Source organism: Centrocercus urophasianus, unplaced genomic scaffold (genome assembly GCF_019232065.1).
Source record: "Centrocercus urophasianus isolate 14NV4802_14NV808 unplaced genomic scaffold, USGS_Curo_1.0 seq_10, whole genome shotgun sequence".
Lineage (NCBI taxonomy): Eukaryota > Metazoa > Chordata > Aves > Galliformes > Phasianidae > Centrocercus > Centrocercus urophasianus.
This window is the reverse complement of record NW_024884142.1, coordinates 39,078,097-39,103,507: the sequence shown is the minus strand read 5'-3', so window position 1 is coordinate 39,103,507 and position 25,411 is coordinate 39,078,097.

The window sequence follows — 25,411 nt, the reverse complement described above, 5'->3', positions numbered from 1 at the left end:
AAATGCACATTTTAAAGTAATAGCTAAAACTCTAGGGTTAGGATAAATAATTCCTATTTTGACAATAGCAAATTATTTATCTTGTTACAAATCAGAATGTGAAGTTATTATCACCATACAAGTTTTCTTTCTACTTAATAAGGGCTCATCTCATTTTAGCATGTGTGCTAGTTTTCAGTAAAATATTATACATAAACAAGATCATACCTAAGACTTATCATTCCCTTTCAGCCTACGTGTTCAGTGCTGTGACATCTGTCCTGGTTCCATGTGGGACAGACTTACTTTCTTTCCAGCAGCTCATATGGTGTTGTGTTATAGATTTAGGATTAGAATAACGTTGATAACACATTGATATTTTAGTTATGTTGATGAGTACTTCCACACAAGCTCATGCTGCCCTGTCAGTGAGGGGGCTTGGCATCTAACAATGATCTGGAAGACCCAAATATGTGGCCCAAACCAGCCAAAAGGATATCTCATGTGGTGTCATTTGGTGTCATGCTGATCAGTGAAACTGGGAGAGTTGGTCAGAGTGGCTGCAGTTATTTTGAGGCTGAGCAGACAAAAGTCAGCTGGCATCGCTTGCTTTTTTAAATTCTTTTCTTTGTTCTTTCTTTTCTCTTTATGAACTTTCTTTACCTTCAGTGATGAGTTCCCATATTTTTTTACTTTTTTCAGTTCTCTGTTCTGTCTCACTTTGAGGGTAGCAGTGAGTGAATGACAGCGTGCTTCTTGGCTTCTTGCCAGGTTAAACCAGAACACAAGTTCAGCTTACAGCCCTGATTACTAGCTTCATATTAGTCTAGCACAACATAATTTTTTTTTTTCTACTGACCAGAACTACTTAGAGGACAACATTTTTTCATTAATTTAACATGCCTGTTTGTCAAGATAATTCTTTTTATTAGTCTGACATCTCAGGATGCACAAAGGAGATGATCAAAAATTGAAGAGCTGCACACACTTCAAAAGGAAATATAAGGGTGTTGAAAAAACAAATCTGAAAATTCCTTCGGGTTAAAAGGCTTAAATTAGTTTATGCCATCCATGATCCCTGCCTCGCTATTTCAATTTCCACAAAACTACATGGAAAATCACATTGGATAAATGTTGCTTTTGAGAAAACTTAATAGCAATGGGATGGTTGTATAAATAGGAGACTGCCCTTAATTAAAATATTTCTACGGCCTCTTTGACAACTATTTATTGAACAGATATTCATCTTGGAGGATGATATTTAACATCTGCTTTATTCATAGTCAGTCCTTGTTTAGATATGTGAAGTTTAAAAGTGTGCAGATAAAATTCCACATTTCCATATACTCAGTACCCAGGCTGTAGTGCTTACATCTACATCTAGCCACTGAAACAAAGTGAGTTCTCCAAAACATAAAGACAGGTTCACAATAGAGCAAACTATTCTAGGTGTAGTCCTCAAGAGACAGAACTGTACAAATGACTTTAATTTTAATTTTAGAGTTATAGACATGTAGGAGTGTGCAAATTTTATGGTAGGTTTTTATAAACAGTTTTGGGATATGGACCTGTTAATAGGTTATTTTGTACAGTTTAATATCTAAGACAGGAGGAATGAGTCACACTCATAATGGCCCTATTCTCCAGTTTGAATGCAAAGGAGATAAAAATTATTAATTAGGACTAAATATTACAACAGAATAGGGGAAAAATCCTGCCCAGAGAGACCTATTGCTTCTGATTTCATGATAAGATCTCTTTTCATGTACATAAAATTCTACTGCTTTTCCTTGTTCCTATATTGAATTTCAGATGCTTATCCACTCACATCGTCTATCGTACATCGACATCTATTCTGGCACTTTAGTTGGCACCCAGGCTTTTACTGCTCATGACAAAATCATTTTTTATTAGCACTGTCCACATGAACGCTGCATGGTCAGATTTGTTGAAGAGCTAAGAGAAAAACAGGTGACCGTAGTTTTTCAAAAAGGTTACTCAGCTAGCTTAGTTCTGACTGCAAAAGAAACAGCAATGGGGGTCGAAAACAAATAAGTCATTACAATTCCAAAGATATGTTCTTTTCAAAAGTTAAGAAGAGCCACACATTGAGTGATTCATAGTCATTTTCTTATTGACTGTCACATCTTTAGTTTATGAGCTATCTATCACGCACTCAGCTTAAAAATATTCCTTTTGCTGCATTTTTCTGCTAAAAATATTTTGAATCTAATTTCTTATAATTAGATAAATAGATCATCCTATAGATTTGCTTCGTTAAAGAACAGTCTAGACCTGCAATAACACCAGGCCTGAATAACTGAATTTTTAGTTTGAAATGTTTTTAGTCAAATATTTTGCAGGAGGTGTGTTAATTATTTTTAGCAATTAGAAGCTAGTGAGTCATTTTTTAGATAGTTTTTTGTTTGGGTTTTGTTGGTTTTTTTTGTCCGTTTGCTTTTCACAGAAATGAAAAAGATCATAGAGTGAGGCAGTAGAAACTCATTCTTGTCATCATTATAAAAAAAGAAGACTTTCAATGAAAGTTCCTCTGTAATCCTACCTTTAGACCTATAAAATTCAACCTTTGAATAACGAGCTGGTAAAACAGTGGCCTCTAGGAAGTGAATTAGCTCACAAGAATCTTAAATGAGTTACTTATAGGTGGCTAAATAAAAAAGTGAACATCTTTGGGCATGAGATGGGAAGACCTTACTCTGGATCAGACACATCTTACAGGAAAATTCAGTGCCAAAATATAATCTAATATTTTAAAAAGAAGTAAGTAAAAGCAGTTATAAGGTGCAACAAAGTACTGCATGACATAAATATTTAAAAACAAATCTAATTCTGTAGCCTATATCAGACTTCAAACAGTTTTAACAGATAAAGCTGAAGAAAGGTATTTTTCTATTCTTAAGAAGATGGAAAATACACGATGTGATGGCAGAAATTTAAGAATAAATTAACAATATTCCTATGAGGAGAAATGCTCTACAGCACACAGCAAACAGTGCCCATTGATACAGAGAAGTGGGAAGGACAGGATTCTCAGCCTGTACATTCTAAAGGAGGAGTGGTATGAGAGAAACTTGTGAACAATGTGATTGGCCAAAATGATGACTCTAAATTTTTTATTAAAGAGTAAGTGAATTAAGCAGATAAATGATGAAACATAAAGTTACATAAAGCGATGAAAACCTTGTTTTAGACATGTTTGGAAGGATTAAAATAGTTGAACACTGTAACATAAATGGAGTCATTCACACACATTTGACATTTTACAGTGTAACAGCACAAAACAGGGATTATTGATACACCAGTAAGAATAGACTCTTTGTTCTTTGGACAAGAACTGAGTTTTACATTGTTATTCATTGGATTTCTCATAAATTTGATATAATTTTATTATTTCTGACAATCAGATGAAACAATCTTTCTAGGATATTGAAAGACAATTATGTCTGCCAAGAATATCATTAAATCACATTAGAACATCAAAAATAACAGAGCTAAACATTTTTTTCCAAAATAAATTTCTTAAAAGTTGGACTGAAATTTTATTTATGACTTACTACATTTCCTACTACTCATTGGGCTGTTCTCAGCCACTTTACTCAGCAAACTGTCCTATCTTCAGACATTCATTATTAGTGAAAGAAATGCTTGAAATACCTCAAATGATGTATAATGGTCAAAGGGTCAGAAGTTCAGACAGTCACTCACTCCTTTGTTCTCCTTCCTCTCATTTATATAAGTGTCCTAAAGCGTACTGGGGAGCTTTTGATTGCCTTCAAAGGGAATTGGCAAAAACCCCCTTGCAAAGCAGTCAGAGCATCCCTATTTACTAGTGTATTTATTCCCCCCATCCCTCCTGATCTGTCTTCAGCTTTGCTGACCTCCACAAGAGGCACGCATCTGGCAATTAATGCTTTCTCTCCTGCCAATTTTTTTCCCTATCTCTGAGTCATTTATTACTCTTGAGAAGCCTGCTACGGGCTTTCAATAGGCGCAGCATATTCAGCTGGACCAGGTTGTTACTACAGCATGCAGAGTGTTTTCCCAGGGCTGAACTGGCTGGCCATTATATACATTTTACCTCTCTGGCTAGATGAAGAGCTACAACAAAGCTGCTCCAGGTCTCAAAACAGAGATCAGAAAGACAGAAGGGCAGCTGGGTTAGGTCAGATTTGCAAATTAAACGGAGTCAGCAGTCAGCCCAGCTGAAAATCATCAAAAACTCATAGCAGGATGTGCAGAGCACTAAATAACAGAGGATAAGTTTGAGTGAGGAACTAGTAGTGCTTTCACCTGGTCTTGGTTTTTAGTGACTGCTGCAATCTGCCTTATATGTGTGGGATTTGTACCACACATATAAAAAAAAAAGAAATTTTTTAAAGAGTGAGCATTGCAGATAATGTAGAAGTAGCATTCTGTCTCAACTTGTACAATTTCTTTCACCAACCAGTAATTAAATTGTATGATAAATACTTCATTGTAATTCCTCTGAGGTAAATAGGAAGGGGAGATGAACAATTGACTAGCAAGTAAAAATTTAATAAAAATGAAAGAATACTTCAGTTTGAACACATATGTAAGTTTATTTATTCTGGAATCCTGAATTTTAGGCAGTTTCTTCTCCATGTGAGGGTGTACTAAATTTCATTTCTCAAAGTAACAATTTTATGTAATAGTGGATCTATCTGAAAGTGTTTGAAGGATGTGAAATCTTCTGTAAACTTATTTTTCTTCCACTTGCCAAAATTAAAACTAGTCTTAGAAATGGCCAAATAATACAGTTGCAAAATTGATATTGCTATTTTATATATGTTTTCCTAAACCAATTAAAAGTTTCAAAGCTTTTACCAAACACCGAAGAGTTACGTTTCCTTTTAATGGCTAAATTCCAGATGCTGCCTGGAGCTTGCAGCAAACTCCCGTGGCATGTTCTCTCATGTTGTCTTGCAGTTTCCCTGTAGCCTCACAGTCACTAATTGTAATTGAAAAGTGTGTTACAAAGGTGTGATTACAAGTGCATTCTCATTGTCTCTACCTCATAATTCTCCTTTTCTCAGCATTCCTTCTGGTCTGGCCTCATATCAAGAAGGACTGTGCTCCTAGGTAGCCGCTGGGGCCAGTAGGACCCAGGTGGAGGTCGTAGCACCTCTTTTCTGCAGCTCAGCAGCGCTTGTCAGGGCATGCATGTCTATCAGCCATGTGGCCCTTAAGAACACTGTGAAGCTTAATTTAATAATACTAAGCAAATTTTGGATGAACCTAGCTACCCAGATGCTTAGCTCAGCCAAGGAAGCAGTAATTTATATACACTATGTACAAGAGCATGCAATAATTTCTGAGATAAAAGCCTGGATAGCAGTCAGAGGTTTGGCAGGCAAACCAAATAATTGGGACTGTTTTGTATTGAAGACAAAAATCTTTGCAGCCTGAGTTCTGAGACCAGACCAGGCTGCTCAAGGCTTTTCACAGTCAGGTTTGAAAAACATCCAAGGAAAGCCATCTCCTTGAGTAGTCTGCACCACTACCTTAACATCTCCATGAGAAAAGACTTGCCTTCATGCCTGGTACAAAACTCTTCCATTTCTGCCTGTGAGAAGCATAGATCCCTCTCCATGACCACCTCCCCTAGCACCCAGCACCAGACCCTCAGCCTTTCATCATAGGCCCAGTTCTCCATCCCCAACAAGCTCAGAGGCCCAAGGAACTCACATCCATTTGTTTGTACCTTTCCTAGAGGGAGCCCAAACCCACAGACTATATCCATGAGTAGCCTCATGAGTGTAGGCCGGAGGGAGACAATCACATTCCCTCATAGAAAGACCTTGCTCCTACACCTGGGAGCTCCTGGTTCATATCTGACACATGGGGCTCTGGTGCAGGGAAACACTTCTTTAGGAGTTTCAAAAGGAAGGGATGATTGACTGCAAGCATAGGATGTATAGGATATAAGCAATCATGTGAAAATCAAATCGGGCTCCAGGAAGAAATGTTTCACTACCACTGAAAGGATCACGGAAATAAGTAATGTATTTTCTGCAACTTGTTAATTAAAGAGTGCCTCCTCATTGTGGGATTGGTTCCCACACCAATAAACTCTTCCCAAGCAGAGAACTGAAGGATGATATCCCCATAAGGCAGTGTTTGTATTTTAGACTTCCCTATTCAAAATACAGTTTGCCTTCCACCTACAATGTTTTCTACAAACACTGAACAATTTGAACAGAACTGAATTTTCATTTCATGGTTATTTACACATTCCTGTATTACAATGGTTGAGAGCAGACCTTGCATCCAGATGTGAGCCTATACCTGAGAATACGTTGATCCCTGTACATGTCTCATGCAGGAAGAAGAATATTAAATCATCACTCAATCGTAACTCAGTCACTGCAGTGCATTTGAGACAGCAAATGACATGATGCCTTTTTAGATTTCATTTTGAGGATGCATGTAAGACCCAGAAGTAAACAAATCTAGACAATGCATATCACAGTTATTGGAAAGAATAAGGACTGTAGGACCAAATTCTGAATATAGTGACACACTTGGAACACTCACTTTGCAGAGAAACAAAGAACAGGGGTGAAAAAAAATTCTATCCAGACTTTTTTATGTTAATCGAATCTAGTAATAATGTAATGATGAAAAAAGCATAGACTCACTAGAAGTACTCAAGAGAAAGCAAAAGTATTCTGTGCTGTTTGCTTTTTTATTCCTCAAGACAAGTTGAGATAAGGATGCTAGGGATGTGTTCAGTAATCTCTTGGAAACAGCACGGAATTCTGACAACAGTGCTGGAAAGTAAGGTTGCAAAAGCATCCAATTTTCTTGCCTCAGTAAAGAATAATTGATTATTCAATGATTCTTCAAACCGGTCCAATACATCAGATTTTAGAAAACTAACAATGTAGTCAAGAAAATAACCACAGTTTCCATGGCAATCCTCTAAGTGGCTCCCATTTGCCCTGGAAGTCATTGTCATTCTTACAATATGTGCCTTAGCATCAACTTACAGATAAGCTTCATAAAGAACTACAAAATATATCATATTGTTAATTGAAAATTCTTTTGTTACTAATATATTAAAAATCATTTTACATTGTAATGAGCCCATATAAAAATATGCAGTGTTAGATAACTGCTACAATGGAAGGTGATCACTTTCTCACAGGTATCTCCATAGGATGTTTGCAAATATGAAAAGTATTTACTGGTCTACATCTTTGCAGGCTAAAAGCTCACAATATATCAGTTGCTAGCTGCTAGGTCAAGTATCACTGAGATGATGTTGAGTACAGAAAAACAGCACTGATCCTGATTTTAATACTAAATTGACAGTTGTGCTGTTTCCTAGTGGTGATCTGTACAGTTTAATTTAAAAATTAAATGTCAGAACTCTCCACTCAACATCACAACACTCTGCTGCGTTACTTGAAGAAATTTTGTTTCTATGGTAACTGCTGGAGAATTTTTCAGAGTCATTGATGTCATCCACATTCTAAATTTAGTCACAATACATACAAACCAGTGAACAATTGATTGCTTTCATGATACAAATTTGGAAATACAATGTAATAATTACCAGTCATATAGTATTTTAGTAATATAAATAAATAAAGAGAGGACTGTGGATATATTTCCTAAAATATATAAAAATAGAAGTCTTTGGAGAACACGCTCTCTGGCTCTCTCCACTGACAGATGACCAATTCCATTCTCAGTGCAGGAGTAACAGCAGCACAATTCTGCCACTGTCTCCGGGGCAGCAATGAGTAGAAGATGCTGGGGAACTTCAGCGATTGACGGACTTTTTCTTCAGACCAACTCTACTTTATAACACTCAGGTACACAGCCTATCTCAGAAAAGAAATGTGCATTATAAGAAATATATTGTCAGTGAACTGTAGGAAAGAAATCCCTACAATTACTAAAAGTCAGAACATAGAATTGAGGGATTTTTCAAAGCCCTAAACTGTTTTAGCCTGCTTGTGATAAACAAGACTCCTCATCAGTGGCCATTTTTCCTTCTGAAAATGAGGCATTAGAGGCTATTAATTGTTCTGTAAGTAAAAGTTTCAAGAGAAGCTAGAGAAAAACTCCAAAGGTTTCACGTTCGATACATTTTCCTGGGTCTGCCTGTAGCCCATTAAAAATCTCCTTCTCTGATAAAAGGCACTGGTCTTAGCACTTTCAAACTCTGATGACTGAGCCTAAATATAGGCTCAAGGCCCTCTGTAAGAAATGATGTCTCTTAAAGCTTTGACTACTGCCATAGGACCAGTTCTTCTTCCATATGGAGCTACACCAAAGCTGTCACTGAGTGAGCAAACCAGCATCAACTTTCCCAAATGAGTGGGTTTTTTTAATAGTAGTAATTAATAACTTCCAATTTAATTTCCAGACCAAGGTCTAGGAATTGAAATGGTAGAATCAAGGTGCATGTTCTATGTCAGTATTATCTGTTTCTCATGGTTCTTCATTGTGTTGTTAGAAGGAACGATGCCTTGTATCGAACACCCGCCTGTATCGGGAGAGCAGGGTATTCCTTATGTCAAGAGAAACTGTGCTTTGCCTAGTAAAAACTCTTCAAGCAAAATTTTACATCATAATTACATCATAATCACATAATGAAAGTTACATCATAAGAGATGTTTAGAAATACCTTCATCAACATTAACTATGGCTTCTTTGATTACTTTGTGATGTAATAGAAACCTAGAAGATCCAGATACTGTGAAAAATTTCCTGCTTTCCAGAAGTAAATGCAGCAATTTCTAAATGTAATATGTAATCTAGTTATAATATTGATTGGGCTAATTGTAAAAGTGTGAATAGTACTTACCTTTACCTGGAGCCTTTTCATTTAATTCTTCTCCCTTTTTCTTCTCTTTTGTATATTGGCATTCTTTCTTGGAAATCTTTAGCTTCTGCAGAATTCACACTCTATCTAGAAACATCTATAGTACTCAAAAGAGAACAGGTGCTGCAGCAGGGAACTGTTTACCAGAAGGTTCCCTGAATTCAGGCTCAAGACAGGGCTACACTGTTTGCTGAAGCACCTTTTAATAAACAGCAAATATGTATAAACATGATGTATTCTGCTGTTGCCCGGCTTGAAGTGTCTGCAGTATCTCAAATGTGATATGAACAGTTGGACTAGGGTGATTCATAACAGAGTGATTAAAAGGTGTAAACACAGCAGAATCAGAGGAAATAAATAAATAAAATATACTTGTAGAGACTGATTCCTGTGAAATCTCTGTGTTTATAAAATAGCTTGCAAAAGAAAGCCTTAATTTTGTATACAGAGCTGATCATGAGAGATAATGATGAGGTAATAAAAATGGAGCTATTTGCTGTGATTGTATTTGTTCACAAAGGATTTATTTGCTCGCTTGCTTTTACTATCACAGTGAGGAGGAAAGGTTGGCAAGTGAGTAAAAAGTGCTCTCAGGAACACAGCTTTCAGAGAAGCTTTTTCAGGGTAACAACTAATAAATATATCATTTCAGGACAGCGTTACAGAAAGTGAAGCTGTTATTTATATACTCAACTCTTGCACGTTTTCTTTTTAACAAGATACATGTATTCGCAGGACCAAAAAAAAAAGGAAATGGATACTTACACAGCACAGCTAGAAACTCCAGTACCGTTATGTAATTTGGAAAATCTATGAGATTCCTATTAAGACAACAGGATGTGTGATTTTCATTTCTATGAAAAGGAAAACAGATCCTTTGAGAAATGCCTCCAAATAACAAAAACAGCCGTATTGTCCAGAGTACAGGGAAAAGCTCTACAGCCTATACAGACAGAGTAAATATACAGAGCAGAACAGAAAAAGAATAATCACTAGCGCCAGTCATTAATGCAAGGAGACTCAGTCAACATGGGATCTCTTTAGAATAGGGCAAAACCTGCAGAATGACTTTGGTAGGCACACAGGTTCCCAGCATGCCCAGAAACAGGGAGTCGTCTGCCATTTGGTCACCAGCACTAAACTCCTGTGTTAGATCAATGACCCCTCTGATTTCATCTGGACTGTAGAGCCAGCAGGAATGAGATGCTAGCCCTGGAACTAGCCACAGAATTAGTCCAAAGAAATGAAGCCAGGTGCTAACAGCACAAAGAAACATGTGCCAATGTACTTGATAAAAACAAACAAACAAACAAACAAAGACAGTAGTGAACCAGTTACTTTGGGGCTTGGAGTTTGCATAGCTTTGTTTTGTTTTCTTTACAACAGCTGAGATCAAAGTTAAAAAGAAAAAGGTAGAAAACTCAGAAACTGAAAGAAATAATCCAAACAGTAAGAAACAGAGCTGGATGAGGCATCCAAAAGCACACAGAAGGTTGGTTTTCATAACAAAAAAACTGGTCTTCATTTACTGCCCAGCACACAGTTGACACAATATGTGTATTGCAGACAGTTTTGTGCACATCAAAATAAACCTTACTCCAATACAACATGAAGGAACTCCGTATTCACAGCTAATTTGAAATAAATCTGAAATAATTTGGCAAAAGTAATTGCAATTATTCCAGTTTTGTGCTGTTTTCAAACAATTCATGACATTTAGATCAATTTTTCCTGTGATCAAGAACAAGCTCGGTCTTTTGAAGAGAATTTATTTCTCTTTCCTCCATTATGTATGTAAAATAAAGATTAATTATACCTGGAGATTCACTCTAGCCAGAGCTGGTTGAGTTATAATTTATTTTACTACTCACATAAAGAGTGGGTGAAAGTCACCTGCACTTTGGTGAAGTCAGGTGGGTATAAATGGAAACAGAAGCTGGCCCAGCAGGTAACTTATATCAGTGTTTATGATATCCTAATTTGCCCTGCTTATGTTATGGCTGCATTACAACTGCTTAAAAGTTACACCCTTCAAGTAATTACAGCCCTAGAATGTCTCTTACTCAGTTAATTTATACAAGCTTTTTCTTATTGGCTACAATGGTACCAATAAAATTTTGTCTCCACTGTGCTAAACAGCACAGCATCAAGCTTGGCCTACTGCCAGAGCAGGGAAGACTCATTAGCTGGGCTGCAGCATCAGCTTCATACAGCTCTGTTGCCTCTGGCCCAGCTTCACAGCTCAAGTGAGCCTTGCCCTGCACCCCACTGACAGCCCAGCTTGGTTAGCACAGTCCAGGCTCACCAACAGAAGTCTCAAGCTTGTTGCTTTCAAAATAGCCAGCTCTAAAGTTTCAAACAGGGCTTTTTCTTAGTTGATTTATGTCTTACATATATTTGTTTTCATGTAATGGCATCTATGTGTTTTCTGTCTTTGATTAAGCATAATTAGCAGATGAATTCATGTACGACAATATGATTGTTTAGCTTTGAAGCCTACTATTGTGGAAGTCCTCATATGCATTTAATCTTCAGCACTTTGTAAAGTACATTAGCAATACTTAGAAATGGTTCATTTTGTCAAAGAGGCCTGTCTTCAAGTGTCTGTTTTTTATCTTAGTGTGGGACTGGGATGTATCTTGCTAGTTACTATACTAATTTGTTTAAAGTTAGCACCAGACTTCCTCCCATAGCTGTTGCCTTTTTATTTTTTATAAGTAAACCAAAACTTTGGTGGACCCTAAGGACGTTATCTTCACTGTCTGAAAGCCAAGATGTCCTCACTTTGTCCAAGTGGCCTAACTGAGTACGAGAGGAAGGATACTTCCACTGCTACTTGGTAGATATTCACATATACTTAAATGCACAGCCTTTATGTTCAGGGAGCGGCTTCTGCTGCTAATTCCCAATTTCACTTGAACAGAGATGGATTTTTTATATGCACTGATCTCTGGTCTATTACCAACTTTGGTGATCCTAGCTGTGTTGAAGCAACAGCTCTTTTTCGTTCCACAAGAGGCACCAAAATCAGAACTAGGAATTCCAGACCCATAGTAGGATGTATATCTTTTACTGGGGTTGTGGGCCCTGTGCTTCCAGGGGACTTTGCAGTTACTGCAGTGAATTATCTACAGTTATCTACAACTACTCCAATATATATTGAAGCATGATGGGATCATTTCTTAATCATCTGCACAGTTCAGTGTTCCCTTAAAAGAGTGCTTCTTCTTGATTTTGCTTTATGAGGCTATGATCCCTAAGTGAGACAATAAAACATCTGTACAGATAATAAATTCCAGGGATGTTAAAATCAATGTGACCAATGAAAACAGGTACATTTATGCAAATACTTTGATTGACATAATGTGTTATTCTTCAGGTTTCCTCATTATACTGTCTAGAAAAACATAGCAAAAAAAAAGTAAGTACTGCATTAGAGCATGTTACATGAAAGAACAGGGTATCTACAGCAGTGATTATAAAATGAAAGGAGGAGTGGTAGAGGTCTTCTGTGTATTGCCTGAGACACTATCAAGAGTGCAATTTGAATGGCAAAAAAATTGCAAACCAAAGAACATGTTCTTTTCTCCCTATAATCATATTATGTCCTGTCATTTAACTAGCTGCATTTACTTGTATGTCTTATTTTTACTGAGATTCCTTACACTTGAAATTCACATCATTCTATGTAATTCTATGTAATTTTTAAAAACGATGGCTGCTATTCCAGTGAATGAACTACAATGGTATACACTCAAATTTTATACCACCACAGTGATGTTAGATTTCATTAATAAAATAATTACTTCATTGGAAATAACTTCTGCAGTTACACTGAGAATGCAGGTAATGGAATTCTGGGATATTTGAATCATCAGCTGTGCAACAGTTATGCCATTCATTAGGAGAGCAAATAGAAGACGGGGAAGTAGTGATGTGCAAACTGGCAAAAAGTTTATACGATATTAACCATTTCCCTATCTAAGCTATGTCACCACAAGCAGTGCAAATTAGGATGTGCTTTGCCGTTTCTGTCCTGTCTTGCAAACTTCGGCATCTCCGTGAGGTTATCCTTGCAGCCAACAGAGAGCTCCATCCGTGCGAGCTGCAGAGGAGCCCATCAATGGTGTTGACACAAGGCTTGCTTGTGGGAACTCACAAAGTGTTAGCTGAAGCTGTGTCTGTCATCCTGCTAGGGAGCACTTTCCTCCAGGATCCAAGAGTGACTGAAAACATAGCTATGTGTTTGCTAAGAGTACAGCCAGCCCTTAAAGTACTTTCAGTGTTTCTTTAGGCATGTGTCAGTGAGTGATTCATCAAAATGTTAAGTTAGTGGTTTTACAAACCAGTGATAAATCAACACTGAATATTTTTTTATCAGTTAACTTTTCATCTATTCCAACATCCAGCTGGAACTCTGGCAACAGTCTCTCTAGAGAACACAAAATAGCCCACGCATTTGCAGGTCAGGACTTTTGAGACACCACAGGGTATTCAGAACATCCATGTGGAGCGTACAAAGATGGCACAGGACATGTACCTTCCTAGGGTGGCATATGGAGGCCAGAGTATGCATTTCACACAACTTTGAAGTGACCTCCTGTAACTATCAGAGGAAATGAGTGGGTAGAAACAGCACCTGACAGCTGTTTTTCTGTTTAGAAGATCATCCCCAACAGTTAACAAGTAGAGCAGTAAAAATCCTACCAAACGAAATTCTAACAAATACAGCTAAACGACCACAGGGAATGCAGAATTCCTGACTGATCAAGACCAAAAGTGATTGCTTGGCAGTGTTTAGGAGAGGCTGGAAACCTCTTTCTCTGCCACTTCCCCTGGGAGGGATTTAGCATCTCTGGCTACCACCATTTGTGAGGTTGCTAAGATGTAGCAATTCCCATATGATACACTGGGTCCACACCAGAGAGGATTCCAGAGGCTCTACAGCAAGGTAAATGGCAGATAGGAGTGAGATTGCCTCCAGGTAGGCATTCCCACAGCTATCAGACCTGTGACTTTTTCCAGGGCGTGTCTGAGTTATTCAGTGTGTGCTTCATACAGCTTCACTTGTTTTTCTAGCACATGACTGACAATCTTCACCCCTATCCCTAATCTTGGTTTCTTAGCACTCAGCCTTTTCAGGTGCACTCAAGTTGCAGAGGCTGAAGATGGAAGGTGTTAAATTGCTGGGCATCTTGTTTACAGATTCAGTGCAGAAATGCCATTCTACCGCAAATCAGTTCTGAGTTGTTTTTTTAACTATCACCCGAGTGCAGTGATGTTGCAACCCATTTATTAGAAGAGAAAAACACTGACATATGTAATTAGCTGTAGTCTGTGTGGCTACTTTGTACGGAATTGGAAAAAGAGCATCAAACAGCAGCATTTGATAATCCTCTGTTTACAAACTTTTTCTTACTAGGTGTGACTATTCCATGTAAGTGTTTGCAGTCAGAAGATATTGCCATAATGAAGATCATTGGTTGTCTGTCTATCTGAAGAGCATTATTTCCTTTTTAAACCACTGTAGTCAGCCTGGCTGTCTTCAGTTTTACAGTTAATGTAGTTGTCTTTTCCTTTCAACACTGCTGTCTTTATTTACACACTTAATCACTGTTTTCATATTATTTAATTATTTTCAACAGCTTACAGTCTACCATGCATCTATTTCCTATGCTGCTTTAGCTTTGAGAGAGGGAAAAGACAGTCCTCAATCCTGGCCTACCACTGCCAATGGCTGGTCGTACTCAGGAAATCCTCTGGAACATCCCCAGTCCTTACACCACATCCCTGTGTGTGACAGTGCTGAGGTATCTGAAGACACTAAGGATTCAGTAGAAAGGACTGAACCCCACGTCAGCATCTACAGTGTAGATATCTTCTCTGAACAAAGATTCTAAGCTTCCATTACAGCTTATGGTAACCTAGGGTATAATTTAGTTGTCTAAATACCAGACCACTTTTGAGACATTTGGGGATAGACACGATGTTCCCATGGAGACAAATAACAATTATTATGATATTATTTGTATTATATTATTATATAACACATTTATTTGTTTGAATATTATTATAATTATTTTATTAGTATTGATATTATTATTATTACTATTATTATTATTATAACACAAATAAAAAGAAAAAAACACAAAAACCTTTGCATTAGGGTTTATGATCTCATGATCTAAAAAGGAAATGGAAGGTACTCTACTTTTTATTCCTTAGACTTAGCAGTATTTTCAACATTTAACTGAAAGTCCTTACGTCCATTCTGCCCCTAAACTCAATGAATTTGAATTACAACTGTGGAAATCCAGGTAGATGTTGGTAGGTACTCATGTTACACATGAGCAAGAATTTTACTAACACATGAGTAAGAATTCAGTGCATACTTACATTTATTAATGCTTTCCATGCACATTAGTGTTGGAGTGCATGGTTAAAAAAAATCCTCTGGACTTTCAAATGATTCCTAAATAAGTTGGGGGATAGGAGAAATAATTGTAAAGAATTTGACAGTTCTTAGGCTTTATCCATGTAACTTGGGAAGACAAATGACAAATCACAGACACAGCTCAGATTCTACATCCCTCACTGCTAGGCATGCATATTATATATATTGACATTCTACATGTTTTCTATTGTATAGCTTCAGATCAGTCCATTAGCCTTTTGCTCACTGATGAGTGATTTATTATATACTCCCTTTAACAAAATCAAATACTGCATAGGAAAAAAAAATGCATAACTAGCATCAGATCCCACTAAGTCATGTTTGCGTTACAGTTGTCTGTGTTTTAAGCACTATGAATAGCCATTAAAGCAAAATGTGTGGATCTCCTCTTGAAGGAAAGCTATGTAGGCTATGGCTCCAGTGAACTGCATCCAATATTTTATTACAGAGATGTAATGGATAGATAGGACAAACAATCCCAGCCATGCACACAGTCTGGAGGCAGGAAAGGACCCTGGAGTCCTGGTGGACACCAACTTGAGCACAAGTCAGAAATGTGCCCTTATGTGGATAATGTACTATTATGTCTTAATGTGCCATTAAGAAGTTTAATGATAGTCTTGGCTGCATTAGGCTAAGTATCGCCATTAGGCCTAGAAAGGTGTTCCTTCCCCTCTGTTCAACATTGCTGAGTACCTGGAACAAAATGTCCATTTCTGCAACCCCAAGAACAAGGGAAATCCGGACATACTGGAAAGAGTTCAGCAGAGGTCCATCAAGATGCTGAAGAGTCTGGAGCACCTCACTGAGGAGAGGCTGAGAGAACTGTAGCTGATCATCCTGGAGAAGAGGAGGCTCTGAGAGGATCTTAAAATTGATGTAAATATCTGAAGGGATAATGCAATGAAGAAGGAGTCAGGATATTGCCCAGTACCAGCACAAAAGCCAGTGGGCATGAGCTGGAAGACAAGAGTTTCCCTCTGAACACCAGGAAGCACTTTTCTATTGTGTGGGTGACAGAGTACTTGCACATATTGACCAGGAAGGCTGTGAAGTGTCCTTGCTTCAGGAGCCATCTGGACAATGTCCCAGGCAACCTGCTCTGGCTGTCCATGCTTGAGCAAGTTGAACAGATGACTTTCAGAGGGCCCTTCCAAATCTAACCATTCTGTGATTTTGTGATTCTGTGATTAGGGATGTTTACTTTGAAAGAGTAGTGATACAAAGTTCCTCTGACTCAGGGGAATCTATTAGCCTTTTCTCCAATGCCCTTGTAAAACAGACATTGACTATTCTTTAATCACAGAGACAGTAAGTACAATTCAACGCTGTGTTTGGACTCTAAAATATAAGTATCTGTGTGTCTACTGTGTCTGAGATAGTTGATGAAGATTGGAGAGATAGGGCACAACTCAGCAACTTAAACATAGGTCTTAATATATCTAGGCAGCTAATGCCATTTTAGCCTCTGTACAGTACCCAGATCAGGAACATAGAGATGAAAAAAATACTACAGTGGTAAAAAGTATCTAAAAAGTATCTCTACCTCAGGCAAAGGAAGCTGGGAAGAAAAATCTCATGCATCATATCTGGCCCTGAGGCTGTCAGCTGACCAAAAATTTTAATATAATCCATACGTAAGAATTCCTCAGATAGTATGTGAGGTTTTTATCTTCTGAGCATTTCAACTTTCAGTTCCTGGTGGTAATTATCAGATCTTTAAATACTTTAATATTTGTCTTCTGTTCTGTTTTCCTTTTCTTAGGTTCTAAAGCAAAGCCTTGGCCGAGCCTTTATCAGGGACGTGGTCATGAATCCAAGTCGTTGAAACAGGAAGTGTAGCTGTAGATAAGCCCTATCAGCTACTGTCAGAGCTTCTGACTTGGAAATGGTATAAAAAATCAGGGAGAGAGACTCCAGGCAGTTGAATAAAGCAGAGTATAACCTCTTTTGTCGCAGTTTACTGCAGTAATAGAAGTAGCAACTGGCAAATCCATCCTACCTAGTAGAGAAGACTTTTAGAGCTATTTGCAGATGTAAATGCTAATTGGGCAACTGAGTAAGACAGAATTCTTCTCAAACTTCCTTCTGCTTTGTTAACATTTCTGTGTCAATGGTTTTTAAACTTCTTTATGAAGACACTACAAAGTGAATTAGATGCTTTGCATGCTCATTGGCACTCATTAATGAGCACTAATAGACATACTTTCCAGTTTCTTTCTGTCTTCTGTTTTGCATTCTTCACTGACAACATTTTTGTTCAGCATTATTTGATTAATATTTGTATTAGCGTCTCAATTTATTAAGACATTTTAGTAATGAAAATATATATGTGCTTTTCCTCACCTTACAAAATGACAACTGAAAGGTTGGCACTTTTAGAATGTAAGGCAAGATAGGTATGATTGACCATCAAATTGTTCTAGAAATAATATGTTCTGTTAAGTTTAATCACTGAAGAAAAGAGTAACTAAAACACGTACATGTATGGAGGTGGGAAGAATCTTGTGTAAGTTATTTGATAGTGCAGATAATGTTTGATATTTGACAGGAACTTAATTTCTACACAAGCCTTGATGTAGCAGCAAAGTGATATGACAGCCTCTGGAGAACACCCAGCTAATTACTGTATTGTCCTTTGCTCTGTTTTTGCTATTATAAACCATGGAAAGGTGGAAATCCATGCTCCATGTGCTACAAGAAATCCCCATGAAAAACAAATACAAAAACCTTTTATATGAGGATAAAGGATATTTAGATCCTGAAAAAAAATGCAGAATTTCAAATCAAACGTTCAGATTAATACAGCTACAGTGCAGGGCAGCCTGGCCCAGCTGACAAGAAGGCGCTTGGCTTCGTACAGAGTCTAAAATCTGGGGCTCTCTTTAGAGGTGTGCTCAATGCATGAAAGCAAGCCAGCTTTTATAAGGTCTGCTCTGAACAGTAATGCCTCCTATTTTACTGTGTTTCAGAGCAACTTACTTATTTCTAGAGACTAGGCTTGGTGACTCCAAGTCTGTCATGTGAACCAAGTCTGCATGAAGAAAGCTCAGATCTAGTTCTCTCTTAGGACTGATGCTACAACAAATTAAATGCTGCATATGGGCAGAGCAAAGTCAAGCAATTTACACACATGCACTCAGATCTATGCATTCCCTCTTGATATCTACATCCTCTGCATTTCTTCCACTTTCATCTGCTTTTCTTCAGCATAAATCACTTTGGCAGCTTCCTTTCAATTCCCACTGAGATAGACATTTAAGTCATTTTCTGCACAGAGGTGTTTTGCACATATTCATTTCAGAGAAAGAGATACCCTTTCCTCTTGAGATGTGTGCAGAGTTCACAGCTATACATGAAAATAGATGATAACAAATTTCGCAAGTTTTCTGGCTGATGGAAGTTAACATGAAACCACAGATAGATCCATCTTGCTTGCTCCTACGTAACAGAAGAAGCTGAAATTCAGGCCCTGCGTCTAATTTCAGCTGACAACTGCTCAGAGATTTCGCGTGAGTAACACCACTGCAGCTTTTCAAAGGCATCATCTCAACCATGACCTCTGCTAAAATTGCTTGTGCATCCTGACTACAAGGGATGGGAGGCTCATTAAGGTTCTTTAGGCTTATAATGAGGAGTCCATTTCCAGATCTCTCAATTCCAATATATATTTCTCTGGAAAAGAAGAAGAAGAAAAAACAGTTTTAAAACACTATAAAAAAAGGGAGAGGTAGAAAATATTTGCTGTGATATTCTTTAATTTGATGTTACAATTGGGTCAGCTGCCTCTACTTGCATTTACTGACAGATTATAGTGCTTACTAATCACTGAAGAATAATCACAGCACATAAAATATGGTTCATAGGTATGCACAAGTGTCTTTAAGCCAAAAAAACAATGCAGAATTAAAATTAAAGATGAATGAGAATTTAAATCAATCCTGAGACAAGAAGAACAGTTACTCTAGGAGGTAGCCAAGGTGAATTGAAAATCGGGTTTCCAGGGGAAAATCTAGATCCAAACAAATGCCCTCTGCAGAAACATTCTCTGCAGGGTTTTGCAGCCATTAGATATGTTGTCTCATGATCCAAAACATTTCTGCATTCTGCTTGAAATGGCCCAGGGTCATCAGCTGTCAGGCACTTAGCTCCTGTTAAATGCTTTAGGAACCAGAAAGCAAGCAAAGAGATACCTAAGCCCAACAGAGAAAATCAATCCAATAAAGCATGCTTAGCTTCTGTATAACACATGAAAGGATCAAACTCACAAGCACAGTGAGAGCTGCTTTCCTTTTCAAATACACTTTAAACAGAAGTCCTCACTGACAGCAATGGCCGCCTTTACCCTCATTTTAGCATGTGAGCAGAGCGGTCAAAACACTTGCAGAGGGAGGGGGAGGTTTAGTCTCAAGGTCTGCTCAGCCAAGGGAGTATGATCCATATCTCTCCTTTTCTAGCTTTTTTTTTTTTTTTTTTTTTTTTGGCTGGGCAAGATGCAACTCAAATTCTCTGAAATTGTGAAGAAAAAACTAAAGTAGAGATACCTACTTCCTGAATCCCAACACAAAATCACTGCTGTGGTCAGCAAGAGTGATTTCCACGGCCACAGCTCCCAGGTGCCTAGCTGTGCTCCTTCATCCATTGGTCTCTGTCCATTTGCAGATCTAACACATATGTGTTAAGTGGGGCACCACCTAAGGGGCTGTGTGTCTTTCTCAAACCAAAAGAGGTTTCAATTGTTCTGTTACTTCAGAAAACTTCCTTACAGGGGTTTGCAATTCTTCTAATTGCAAAATTAGATTCTTCTAACTCTGTCTTTACATGCTAACATAGTAGCCTAAATCAACACGTGAATTATTTTCTATGTCTTAACTTCTGATAAATACTAAAACCTACAGCTATTGGGACCATCCAGGCAAGCTAAAAGCAAAGTAAGCAAACAATTTTTTTCTTCATTCATTTGGAAGGATTTATTTTAATGCCTAGGAACTGCCTGAAAGTATACTACCCAAAGGTCTTCATTATGCAATTTTTCAATAGGAGAAAATTTTCTGAAGGCCTGAAATATGTTAGGCATAAAGAGACATTGCTAGATGTATAAAATGATAGTAATGCTTTATTTAACGATCTAAAATCAAAGTGATGAAGACAGATTTCAACACTTCATCAGCTGAAAGCTAAGCTGAAAGCTAAGCAGAGATCAATTTCTACTCACAGATCTTTCTTTCCTGAACATTCACGTGCCCAATTCTATGTAATTTTCATAAATCTGTATAATCAATATATCTTGTTACACAAATATTAAGATTGACTGTTTTTGTGAAACTACAAGTTGCTTTACAAGCTATTTCTGATTACTCAGAATGAAGCATGATCATTTCTAGGTCACGTTTTTCAAATCTGCTGTGTGCTTTCAAAAACAGTATAGGTAGCTGAGACATATACCCAATACTTCACCTAATGGCTTCCTATTCCACTGCATTCTAAGTAGTATTTGATTATTATGTACTTCATTAAAATGATGAGTAATATAATGTTGTCAGAACAAATTGTCCTTCATCAACAGTATCAGTTAATGAAAAGGGATGTTGTAATCATATTTTTCATTAGGGTTATTCCACTGTTATCTTCACTTTTTGGAGTAGAGCGGAAGTTGCTCAGTCAGTCGAAATTGTTCAGTCTGTCAGTTCATGCTCTGTTAGTTAATTTTATAAGAGGCATATCAATACTTGTTTGCCCTCAAAAAATCATCAAATTGTTCCATGTTTGTATTCTTATATCACCACAATGTTTCTGCTCAGCCTGTGTCTCTTTACTATACAAATATATCACAAGAACCTGATTCAGTAGAGGTTGTCTCTGTTCCTCTGCTGCCACAGCAGATATAATTCAAAATGCATGGGCAGGAGTGAGCCCAACAGCATTTCTCCATCCCTTTGTCTGAGACTGGTCCAGCAGAGGTGAGACACTTCCAGGAGTTCCTCTACAGGAGCCATTCTTCAGGTGTCTGAGTCCTTTCCTGTATCCAACATAAACTTAGCCTCAAAGAACATATGGAATAAAGAAGTAAATAATATAAATAAAAGAAATCTAGAGTGACTTACGCAAAATCACAGAGCAAACTGGTCATAAATACTGTGCTAAAGCCCTTTTCACCTGACTTCTATCACTATTTGCTATGCTTGGCATATATTCACCAGAGGTAAGAGACCAGTTAATCAGCAATATCACCATGCAGTGAATTCAATGAGCATATTTCTACATAATATGTTTTATTTGAGGCCTCACAACTTCCTTCAGTCTCCTTATCCAGACAGGAAATTAGCTACCCTCTACGGTCCCAGACTTCACTAAGTAATCAACACAGCACTGCTCATGTGCAGACAGTATGAACCCTGCTTCCAATTAATTCCTGAAATCTGTTCTTCACAGGTGCTTCCAATAAAGCAGCTTGAAGTTTTAGCATGAGAAATAAATATGTCGGTGAATAAGATTAAATTGGATGGCTTGAAAGCAGCTCTGAGGAGAAAGATTTAGGGGTATCTGCTGATGAAAAATTTAACATGAGCCAGCAATGTGCACTTGCAGCCCAGAAGGCCAAACGTATCCTGGGTTGCACCAAGAGAAGCATGACCAGCAGATCAAGGGAGATGATTCTGCTCCTCTGCTCACATGAGACCTGGAGTTCAGTTCTGAGACCCCCAACACAAGAAGGACATGGAGCTGTTTGATTGGGTCCAGAGCCATGAACCCAAGCCACGAAGATGATCAGAGGGCTGGAGGGCTGCCCATATGAGGGCAGGCTGAGAGTTGGGGCTCTTCAGCTTAGAAAAGGCTTAGAGAAGGGGATGTTATAGCAGCCTTCTAGTATCTGAAGGGGGCCTACAGGAAAGCTGGGGAGCAACTTTCTGTAAGGGCACGTAGTGACAAGATGAGGGGAAATGGTTTTAAACTGGGAGAGGGTAGATTTAGACTAGATATTAGGAAGAAATTCTTTACTGTGGGGGTGGTGAGACACTGGAACAGGTTGACCAGTGAAGTTGGGAATGCCCCCTCCCTGGAAGCACTCAAGGTCAGGCTGGATGGGGCTGTGAGCAACCTGGTTTAGAGGGAGGTGTCCCTGCCTATAGCAGAGGGGTTGGAACTAGATGATCTTGAAGGTCCCTTCCAACCCAAACCACTCTATACTTCTTTAATTCTATGATTTAGTCTTACTGAATTATTTTTTACTAGATACTCACAAAAAATTGCTTTTGCTTGTTTGCCCATTGTCAATACTTCACATCTTTCTGTTTTCTACAGAAATCAACAGAGGGAAAGGAATATAAACAGACTGTCAGTTTCAGTGTATGCAGGCCAAGGGAGCGAAAAATCTTTATTTTTGCTATACTCATGCAAATCTTTCCACTATTCTAAATGTCACTGGTGCTGTACTGAGAAATGATTCAATACAGTGGAACATCCTATTTCATGCTGTTTGACTTCTGCTGTGTGATATTTTTACTATAGATTAGTACCTTGGAAAAGTGACTGGAGCTGTGCGGTTTATTAGCTAGCTCAACAAAGTATGTCCCATCTGTGCGCTTAAAAAAGACCAGCTATTGTTTCATGTGGATATTGATTACTGGAAAATAAATCAAATCGCCTGTTTTATTTCAATACACTGAATTGGCAGACAAGTATATGATGGACCAACAAATAAGAGCCCTGAGATCAAGACACGGATCAAACAGAAATTATTATTCAGCAGGAGATCTCCAGAATATAAAGTGATGTCATAGTTGTACTATGCATGAACAACACAGAGCAGGTTAAATGTCTTCAGGATCACTAAAACATGTTTTGCATCTGCTACATTGTTGATGAGAAGATTAGGGAGGTCACAGAATCACAGAATCACAGAATTGTAGGGGTTGCAAGGGACCTCCAGAGATCATTGTGTCCAACCCCCCTGCCAAAGCAGGTTCCCTACACCAGGTCGCACAGGTAGGCATCCAGGCAGGTCTTGAACATCTCCAGAGAAGGAGACTCCACCACCTCCCTGGGCAGCCTGTTCCAGTGCTCCGTCACCCTCACTGTAAAGAAGTTCTTGCGCACATTTGTGCGGAACTTCCTATGCTGCAGTTTCCGGCCGTTTCCCCTTGTCCTGTCTCCACTCACCACTGAAAAGAGTCCGTCCTCACCATTCTGCCCCCCACACCTTAGATATTTATAGACCTGGATCAGTCCCCTCTCAGTCTTCTTTTCTCAAGGCTGAACAGACCCAGTTCACTCAGCCTTTCCTCATAGCAGAAATGCTCCAGGCCCTTCACCATCTTCGTGGCCCTCCGCTGGACTCTTTCCAAGAGATCCCTGTCTTTTTTGTACTGGGGAGCCCAGAGCTGGACGCAGTACTCCAGATGAGGTCTTACCAGGGCAGAGTAGAGGGGGAGGGTCACCTCCCTCGACCTGCTGGACACGCTCTTTTTAATGCACCCCAGAATGCCATTGGCCCTCTTGGCCACAAGGGCACACTGCTGGCTCATGGCCAACCTGTCGTCCACCAGGACACCCAGGTCCCTTTCCGCAGAGCTCCCCTCCAGCAGGTCATCCCCCAACCTGTACTGGTGCATGCAATTATTCCTCCCCAGATGCAAGACTCTACACTTGCTTTTGTTAAACCTCATCCGGTTTTTCTTTGCACAGCTCTCCAGCCTGTACAGGTCTGCAGGCTTCTAGCAATTACTCCTTATTGTGAGCACAGTTCATATTTTCTGAAGGATCTATCATATCTTTGGTTGAAAGAAGTCTACTAGTGTCTTTTCTGTAGAACTATATACCAATTACAAGAGTGAAGACAGATTCATTTTTCTGCAGAACTTTGACTTTAGTAGACACTCATCCAGCCCCTCGAGTGATAAACTGTTTTCTATCAAAGCCAAAACATCTCACAGTTCAAGTAAAGCAAGCACATCCCTGAGCCTATGCCATCCGTGTTCCTTTCATATTATACTGCCTGCTGGTCCCTAATGAGCTGCTAGATCTCTTGAGGACACCTTCTGAGCTTAGTAAAATCGTTGCCTTTGAGAGAGCGCTGCTCCAAAAGCAATGCCTCCCAGTTTTATTCTTTCAGCCCACAACATCAAATGTGGATGTTGGTGGAATGGCAGTAGAGGTTGAATATTCCCACCAATATTCCACTACATTTTATTGCTGTGTGATAGATGGCAGCAGAGGGGCAGTCTGATAAAATGGCATCTGACGTGGAAGTGTGTATGGAGCAAAGGTGTGGCAGTGAATTCCTCCATGCAGAAAAAATGGCAGCCATTGACATTCATTGACACTTGCTGAACATTTATGAAGACCAAATAGCAGTTGTGATCACAGTGAGGCAGTGGGTGGTGCATTGCAGCAATAGTGACAGTGACGTGAAAGACAAGCCACATTCCAGATAGCCACGCAGATTTTTACAGGCATGGGATGCAGGCTCTTGTTCACATTGCTGGTGAGAATACACAACTAATGGATATGAATATGTTGAAAAATAGTATTTTTAGATGAAAATTTGCTCTATCAAACAGTGTTATTGTGCTTCTTGTATCTGTTGTAGTTTCTATGGCAATCTATAGGAGGCATTAATTTCAGAGCAACTGTCACAGTTTTGTGATTTTTGGTTGTCAGTATTCCACATCATAACATCATGTAGTGCACTGGGAGTTTAACTGTTAATGCTCAAGTTCCGGGTACCAGTCCGGAAGAGAAGAAGAACTACATTCCCCAGGGGACTTTGCGGTCAGAGAGGAGACAGAACTCCTGGCAAGGTCAGCTGATGCACTTTTTTTCATCTGCTCTTCTTCGTCTCCCTGCTGCTCAACCGGACTGCGCATCTCATCTCAGTGTCATGGTGAGGCCTATCCACCTTTAGGACATTCTCTCTCTCCTTATATTTGATTCATTAGCTTCAATTCTAATTATATTGTATTATGGTGTGTTATCTTGCATTCCAATACTATATTTAGTAAATTACTTTGTTTTCCCTCAGATTGTTGCCGCTGTTTTTAATTATTTTAGTGTCCCCTGTTTCCCTTTTCCGGAGGCACGGATTTTGCGAAATCCCTCCA